General features: G+C 36.5%; 1 pseudogene; it reads left to right on the top strand.

Annotated features, from left to right (window-relative positions):
• Positions 1 to 841: 841 nt before the first annotated feature.
• On the top strand, positions 842 to 9606 carry LOC149238042 (DNA replication licensing factor MCM4-like; annotated as a pseudogene).
• Positions 9607 to 9815: the final 209 nt, after the last annotated feature.

Genomic DNA, 9815 nt, shown 5'->3' with positions numbered 1-9815 from the left:
ACCAGTTAAGGATTGCATGGTTGCAACATCAACAATTTTTTTTTTCAAGAATGTCCTGACCAGGTTTGGCTGCCCCAAAATTCTCATGAGTGATAGGGGAACACATTTTATGAATAGAACGATCAGCGTACTCAAAGAGTAATTTCAGATATATCACTGACAAAGTACACCCTACCATCCACAAGCAAATGGGACCGTCGATGCCTTCAACAAAATTTTGGAGACTGCGTTGACTAAGGTCTGTAATGTGCAACGCACTGACTAGGACTTGCACATCCCTGCTATGCTATGGGCATACAGAACAACGTGTAAGAAGATGATAGGCCAGAAATCGTTTTGCATAGTCTATGGCAAGGTGGATGTTATGCGTTTGGAATATATTGTGCCTAGTCTATGGATCACAACAATCAAAGGTATGGCAGACCACGGGGCCCTGGAAGAGAGGCTTGCGCAGCTAGAAGAATTGGAGGAGGAATTATTTTTGGCTGGATTCCATCAACAGGTACAGAAACAACACGAGAAAGCATGGCACGCTCACCATATCAAGGTGCGCACCTTCAAAGAGAACAATCTAGTATTTCTTTATGATAGTAAGTTTGAAAAATTCCCAAGAAAACTCTGCATGCACTATTTGGGACCCTATGTTGTCAAATAAGTCACCGATGGGGGCACAGTTTAGCTAGCTAAACTCAATGGAGACCCCTTCCTAGGAAGAGTGAATGGTAGTCGCCCCAAGCTCTACACAGGCCGGCCGACCGCTTGACTAGTTGTTCCGATGATAGTCTCACCACTCCACCTAGTTGCAAGAGAGCGGGGGACGATAAAGCAGCCTGGGGAATAGATGCGCGAGTACTACAGTGCACGTACATTTGACCACATGCAAGGGTCACAGTCGCACGAGAAGGCTCATGCGGACACGCTGATAAAAGGAATGGTGAACGTTGATATCACTATTCATGACAAGATGTCTGCATCATGGAAAAAGGGAGTGGGTGGTGGGAAATTAAGAGAAACAATACGAACCAGATGTGGAATGAGCTGCCACAGGTTTTACACAAAAAGTTTACATGAACTAGAACAAAAAATCAGTGCATTCGAAATTCGCATGGCTTATAAATCACTGAGGGGAATCCATTGGGTGGCCTACACTTTGGAAACACAGATGGAGCTGTTCATTATCTCTTCACAAGGTATGCACCCATAGGTAGTAATCTGGCCAATAGAGCAGTAAGAATTTCTAAGAAGTATGGGGTTGACAACTGCAGGCATCCTGCAGGCTGCAACATCACTAGTAGGGGATGTACCAGAAAAGCGGGAATACGAAGTAGAATTGGTCCGGATGTCATCGCCTCGCCCAAGGGCAGGACGACGCACTACAATAGAACAACGAAAGGATAGACAGATGGCAACCACAGGTAGATATGCAATTAATAAATCATCTCTGGTGTTCCTCGAAGATTGGGATCTTGCAGATAACAGCTAGGATCTTGCAAAATTGCAACACAAGCTGTGCCAGACAGTGTGAAGGGAAGATACGAGGGTCGGAAGTGGCTGCGATGGTACTAGGAGGTCTCGTATGTGGCTCCCCCGCTCATGTTAAAATACTATGATGGGGTGTTCTGTGTTAACTGAGCAGAGCAAAATGAGCATCATCGGTTGCGAAACATGGTAGAAACACTGTAGCAGGAGTCAGACGAAGCATTGTAGGAAACAAGGAAGGAGCAGTAGGACACCGAGCGCCACTCACAGGGAGGCGAACCGCGAAGCCAAGGTAGAGCATCTAGCCACGCCAGCGAGTGACCCGGGATGAGTCACGATGATTGTGTTGGGGGACTGTTGGGTAGCGGAGGTCCCGCGAAACGGGTTTTGGGGGAGAAAGACCAAAAAGTAGGATTAAATTATTGTAAAAACTCTGAAGTATGGAGAGCACTAATTATAGTAGGTTTGAGTCAAAGGGTAGTCCGCCTGAAAATGATGTAAAGATATATAAATAGAGTTGGCCCACGCATGGATCATGGGCCAAAGAAGGGTATAAATAGAGTGAGGCTCTATGGGTAGAGAGGGTAGAGGTTGAAGAACATGAAATATAATGGGTTCTTGAAAAAGATATTTGGAAAGTGTTTGTAAGTCTGAGTCGAGGGATTGGAGTTTGTAGGTAGAGGCTCTGCAACTATGTGCACAGAGGCTTGGAAAGTTCGCAGCTGTGTGCGTGAACCCCTGCAACTGAGTGCGCAGGGCAAATCTAGATGTATTAAGGACAAAGTGGAAATAAAGATAAGTTTCTTCTGGAATTCTGTGTTTCTTCTAAACTGTCATAATATCTGTTTAATCTTATTTGCTTATGGTTGGAATGAGTATAAATCTAGGTTTATTTTAGTACGCGAATCAATTGTGTTGGTTAAATGTTTTCTTAAAGACCTTGGTAATTGATAACCACATCATCTAATATAATGGCGCACTAATAATAAAGATATACTCAAGCTGGATCTGTGCAAGTACCGAGCAGTGCAGAGCTATAAACCAGTGCGCAAAACCTCCAGACCACACCAAGACATCCCTAGGGTGCGGAAACCTGGTTCTAGCACCCTCCCTTGCTACCTCAGGGGAGACCTTAGTCCATGCTCCGTGGGTTGTTGCCGAAAGGGCCAGTAGCTATGGGATTTGTTTGCCTAATTAACTCTTCCAAACCTAGGTCAGGCCATATAAGCCAATAATGATTGTATTAACAAATTATTTGCTTTTCATATTGTGCAACCCCCAAATGGTAGTATCTCAAGCCTCTCTTTTAGTGCAAAATCTAGTTATTTGATGGCCACTTCTTGGGATAATCAAGTTTGTTCTTAACTATATCCATTTACCATTTACTGAAATGGGGCTAAGTTATTACAAATGTAATGATAAATTGTGTGACTAATAACAAGATCAAATTTATATTTACCTCATGGTAAACATGTTACACTGTGACATTATGGGGTGTTGGTTAGATGGTAAAAAAGGGTTGTTTCATAGTCATCACTATGGTTCAAATCCCCTAGGGATACAATTTTCCCCTTTAGGGCTATCTTTCTTATGCAAGTGGGTCTTCTTAAGTGGTTGGTTCTCATTTATTGTCTTAGTTGACTTTGGCACAACAAAAAATCCTTAGCAATGACTTCTTAGTTGAAGGGATATTTCTAGAGTGTTCTAATTTGATTACATTGCATTGTGATATTCTCATATTGGGAAAGGGAATGCTTTCCACATAGTGATAATGGGAAGTATCTTGCCAAAATAATTTATTTGAGAAACATTCTAGCTTGATTTGGTGTTGTGGCTATCATAAGTTCACCTACAAACTTAAAATAAGGTTTTATATGAAATGACTTAGGCCCTTTATATTGGAGATAATATTGGATACTCAACCCTGCTTCACAAACCCAAATGATATGATATTTGTCAAGATGTTTTGAAATTTTCCCATTTTCAATGTTACAAGCCACCCTGCTATTGAAATTGAACATAACCCACACTAATGTATGACAATATCTTACTGACATAAAAATAGTCATTTTGGAATGCACTGCTGGTACTATGGCTACACCTTTTCTTCATTGATCTCAAAGAAAGTTAATGATTATAGCTCATGTGACTCCAAGTGTTGTTGTCATGCTAAAATTGAGTTTAACTTCTCATAAGCTTAGGATATGTAAAGAGTGATTGTTTGTTGAGTCATTTTTACCATTAGTGAAGATTGTGGTAAGTTGTTAACCTTGTACATATATGATTTGTTCACACTTTATGCCTTTCTTCCCATTATGGTAGACAAATATGTTGAGTGGGTTATTAACTTATTTTTTATGTTTAAAAAATAGTGTACAACAATAACTCAACAAGGATTTGAAAAATAAGTTAGGAAAAGAATGGGAAAAAATGGAAAAATTCTGTAAAAACTAAGAAATGTTGTTTTTCTGAATCACCAATTCTGATAACACTAGTTATTATTAGGGCTTACTTTTTGTTGTATAGGGTAAAAATCCTTTGACTTGTCATAATTTCATGTCTATGCAAAAAAAATTCTATGTGAGAGAAAAATAGATTTTCCCCTCTCATTAAGAGTGGAGGATGAGGTCTTCACCATCACACCATGGATCCTTTTATTTCTTTGATGTGTCTAATGAAACATTGTTTGGAGCAAGCAAGTTTTTTGGGCTCCAAGAAAGTTGTTTGGAAAACTTCCTTGACTTGAGGCTACTTGGAGTTCTAGTTGTAATAGCCTTGAATAGTCATAGAGAAGTTGAAGGTCATGACCTTACTCTAGTAAATTTTCTTAATATAGAGTCTAAAAGTCAATCTTAGGGAGAAGTGTTAATAGATATAGTTTTCTCCTTTCACTTTGTTGCATTAAACAACAATTTTTTGATGTTGTGTTTGGTGTCCTAGTATCTAAGTCATGAACCCCAAGTTTTGGCATGAAACAACAAATTTCTGATAATATTTGGTCAATAATATTCTATGCCTTCACAAGATTATATATTCACAAGTCACTTTATTGAACATTGATGCCAACTAGCATTACAAATAGGGAGGTAACTTGTTGACAATTACAAATAGGGAGGCATCTTTTGTATATTATTGTCAATTTAGATGATCATTTTTTTCCCTATGGTAGGCACAATGTTAACTACATAGTAAACATTCTGGGTTGGTATATGCAGATGCATCAATATTCTGAGAGTGATCTTGATGGGAACCCTCCTATGCTTGTTTGGGGGACTAACATTAATGTTCAAGATGTTAATCAAGTAGTTCAACATTTTCTTAAGAATTATAGAGTATGATCCTTCAGATCCTGAGGGAAAATACATGTGGTTTTTAGAGTAGGTCATATTTGTTTGTTCTCTTATTTTTAATCATTCTCCACTTATTAACATGTTTTACATGTAGTATATTCTTTGGTTGGATACCTTATATTTTATGTTGACTGCAGTTATTTGACGACCCTTGCATACAATGGAAGTAGAAGGCAATTCTTTTAACGTTGATGCAATGAACACCTTGGATTATGATGATGACCTCTATGGGAAGATGGTTAGATACCCCCTCAAAGTTCTAGCTATTTTTTATATAGCCTTGATGCATGTTGTTATTCACCTTAAACCTTTGTGGGAGAAGCACATATAGGTTAGCAGACCACAATCCTCTCAAGTTTCATGTGTCAATGCTATATCTCATTTTCAACTTATGGTTTCATTTGCATGGTTCTTTCAAATTGACCACCCCATAAAATTGTATAAAACATTTATGTTTATTTAGATAACTTCTTTTGTATTCAGGAAAGAATATTCAATCTCAAAGATATAGTTAACATGCAAGATTTGAATCCCTAAGGTAGGATTTGGTGACCAGTGCATTTTTTTCTATGTTATCTAATCTCTTTAGACATTTTGTTCAATGCCCCTTTTTGGTAGAAACTAATCCTAACCTGTGTTTCCCTTGAAATATAGATATTGAGAAAATGGTTTCAGTGAGAGGGATGATTATATGATGCAACTCAATAATTCCAGAAATCAAAGAGGCATTTTTTAGATGCCTTGTTTGTGGCTATGCTCCACCACTAGTGCCCATTGATAGAGGTATATGTCGGCTTGACAACAACTATAATTTTGTTTCGTAGTTATATATTTTAACTGTAGCTTGCATTTCTTCGCTATTATACCGTGTCTTGCATAGAATATAGTTTATAATGAAGGGAAAATAATTTTATTTTACAGTGATGCGTCAATGTTCATGATTTATTCATGCCATTGGAAATAGTTCTCAACCTCTCTTAGTGAATATTGCTCGTTGTCTGTGAAAATGGTTATGTCTCAAAAGAGGTTTAAAATGTATTTGGAAACCCATGCTTTTACTCATAACTTGAATACCAGCTCAAATTGATGAACTTACTCAATGTGGAAGGCCGAAATGTGTTGCTATGAACTCCATGACTTTGGTTCATAATAGATGCAGGTAATTGTCAATATAGTTGAGTTAAATAGTAATCTAGTTATTGAATACAACATTCTCCTTTTCATTTATTTTGGGGTCATGTTTGCTGACAAGTAGATCATAAGGCTATAGGAAACCCCCAATGCCATTCTAGAGGGGGAACACCACATACAATCAACTTGTTAATGCATGAAAATATAGTGTATGCTTCCAAACTTGGTAATAGAATTGAGGTAGAGAGTGATTTCCAGAAGAAAAAAAAATTCGTAGAAAAAATATTGTTGTCAAAGGTGTTCTCATAATGACTTGTGAACCTTTTGCAAGTAACTGGAATATTTGGGGCCATGAGTGTTAGAGTAGGACAAAACTAGAGGACAATAAAATCCCGTTTTAAGGTATAATCATGTCCCAAAGTTTCTTTGCATGTGCTTGGAGATTTGTTCTTCTTACTATGCATTATAAATCAAAGCTTTAAATGTTGTTTATTTGTAGACTTACATCAACTGCCTTCACTTAAATAAGGAAGACAAGACACAACTGCAAGCTGAAGATCCAATGGAGCATGATGCCACTAGTGATAGCTTTGCTTCTTTTCAAGAAGGCGATATTTCAGCTGCTTAGTATGAAGCCAAGGTATAAATTTACTCTTATCTTCACCTTTTCACTGAACTAATGGATTTACTGAATTCACTAACATGTATTTCCAATTTTTAGGTTGAGAAGTTGAAAGAGATATCATGACAGCTTGTATATTCGATTTGTAGGTTGATAAGTTCAAAGAGCTATCATGGCAACCTAATATCTATGAGAAGTTAACTAGCTCATTGGCTCCAAGTATCTGAGAGCTGAAAGATGTGAAAAAAGGTTTATGTTAGGTAATAATACCTAAAACCTTTGTCTCTTTCATTTCTAGTAATTTCTTATACCTGTACTATGATCCAACCCTTGAAGTGGCTATTATTGCTGGAAACAACTTTTTGGGGGAAAGCCACTAAAGTTAGCCATAGGTGTCACTTTCCATGGTGGAATCAACATTTTGCTTGTTGGGAACCTAGGTATGAGTAAGTCTCAACTACTTCAGTATGTACATAAGTTGGCTCCTCAAGGTATTTATACAAGTGGTTGAGGAAGCTTTGCAGTTGGTTTGACTGTTTATGTGTCAAAGGATTGTGAAACTGGTGAAACTATATGTTTAACAACTCTGATGTTGCATCATTGAATATTTTAATAAGAAGCAATGGAACTGTCACATCCATTGAAATTCTAGATTATTGATTAGTTTTCAAATTTAATAGGCATTGGAAAGTGGAGCACTAGTACTGAGTGACAGAGGAATTTGTTTCATATATGAGTTTGACAAGATGTCAGATAATGCTTGAAGCATGCTACATGAGGTGGGATTTCCCTCTTCAAATCAGTTGACTAAATATTGTGCATTCAGTGGTTTTCTCTTGATCAAGCTTACCCACATTCTATTGTATTTTATACACGTTTTTATCACTTCTTAATGTGTTATGTTATTTGAGGTAGGTGATGGAACAACATATTGTGTCAATTTCCAAGGCTAGGATCATAACATCCCTTAATGCCAGAAAATTTGTGTTAGCTTGTGCCAACCCTAGTGGTTCACGCTACAATTTGAGACTTTTAGTCATTGAAAATATCCAACTTCCTCCAACATTTCTCTCCGGGTAAAGTTTAGTCAGTGTTGTGGACATGGTATTAGTTATGACGAGGCTTGCTAACATTTCAAATCCATGAAATCAGCGGTTTACACCTTGAAGTTTGATTTTATTTACTTGGTTCTTGACAAGGTCGATGAGAAAACTCATTGGTGCCTTGCAAGGCATTTTGTTGCATTGCATTATGAAGAGCCTGAGGTATGGAATTATGTCTATTGCTTGGGATGGATTCATATGGTACTTGGAGGACATTATTCCAGTTTACATGACTGCAATTATATCATTTATCATTACAGGACCTAAGAGTGGACACATTGGATGTATCAACCCTAAATTCATATATCAGTTATGCAATACCACACATACATCCCAAGATATTTGATGAGGCTACAGAGGATCTTACACATGGTTATGTTGAAATGCTCCGGAGGGGAAAATTTCTTAGAAATGGTAAAAGGCTAGTTGCACATGTGTCCAAAATATTTACTGAAAATAGAGTCAAACATAATGGTTGATCTCTCTCTCTCTCTCCCTGTCTCTCTTCCGCATCATATTTAGACACAAATAAAATTCTACATGTTGTGTTAATTCAATTTTGGTCCCTTGATAAAATTTGCAGGTTATCACAACAACACCTAGACAAATTGCAAGCCTAATATGAATTAGTGAAGCACATGCTCATATTTGATTCTCTGAGTGGGTAAGAAGCCAACCTCAGCTACAATAGAAGTTTTTCATATAACTATCTTCCCAAGTAAATCAATGTGCACATGGGTCTGCAAAATCATATATATACATATACATACATACATACATATATATATACATATAGATAGATAGATATAGATATATATGTATATATATCTATGTATATATATACAGATATATACATATATATACATATATATATATATGTATGTATATATATATATACATATATATATACATATATATATATATATATATATATATATATATATATATATATATATATCTATATATATCTATATATATATATATATATATATATATATATATATATATATATATATATATATATATATATATATATATAATATATATATATATATATATATATATATATATGGCCATGAAAATTGGAATTATACAAATCATGCTTAATAGTGGTGGTCTATGTAGGTTGAAAGGTGTGATGTGGCTAAAGCATTCAGACTTCTTGAAGTTTCCCTTCAAAAATCTGTCGTTGATCATGCTACTTGTAAATTCTACAACTTTCTTGATAAAAGGTGGTCATTTTTCCTGGGTTTACAAGTCTCTTATTATATAGTCTTGAAACATGTCAGTGTCACTCGTATGGATGGAACTATGCCTTAGTTTTATTTATATCCATTTATTCCAGGTCTAAGGTATATACTATACAACAGTAATTTCAATGAATGCATTGTGTCATGGTGATAGGGACTATTGACATGGATTTCATTACAACAGGAGTTTCTGCCAATGAAAGAATAAGGTGGGCTAATCTAGTTACAACTACTAGAAATCTTATCATGGAAAAGGTGCAGGCTATAGGACCATATACTCGGACATCAGAGGTGACATATTCTCGACTTTTCTAGATAAGCTGACAAGTGTATTAATTTTTGTTTTCATTAAAATACTGACCTATGACATATGGATGAACTGCCAACGTTTGGAGGAGATGCACAAGAAGGTATCAGTTGAAGTTCATCTTCATAATCTAAGGGTTTCCTCTACGTATTTGCAATTTAATCATGACTTCATATATTGATTGACATAATTGATTGTTTGTATGTTGTGGTTGAAATGATTGTCTTTATTGGTTGGTTGCATTGGTATGCTCACATGGTTAATTGGTTTTTCTTTGGGTTTCTTTTAGATTCACAATGCTCTTGGAATCCTCATGACCAAGGGATTTGTAGTTGTTCATGGAGACAATGTCAAGAGAATCTAAGACACAAAGTAGTCTCCCTAGAAAGTAGCAAGGTTGTATTTCACAGACCCATTTCATCTCTTATGCTGATGCCTTCTGTGTGATCCTCTTTTGAAGTCGATTGGTAATATTTCTAGGTAGTGTATTTGACATAATTGTCAGCCACCCTGAAACTATTGTACTCCTTCATGGAAGCTTCCCTTACCAACTCAAATGGGTACCAGAAGGGA

This window comes from Pinus tabuliformis, chromosome 8 (genome assembly GCF_031772625.1).
Source record: "Pinus tabuliformis cultivar Carrire ecotype Pingquan chromosome 8, CPIR1, whole genome shotgun sequence".
In the NCBI taxonomy this organism is placed as follows: Eukaryota; Viridiplantae; Streptophyta; class Pinopsida; order Pinales; family Pinaceae; genus Pinus; species Pinus tabuliformis.
The sequence above is the reverse complement of the archived record's forward strand: the minus strand, read 5'-3'. Positions and strand labels throughout refer to the sequence as shown.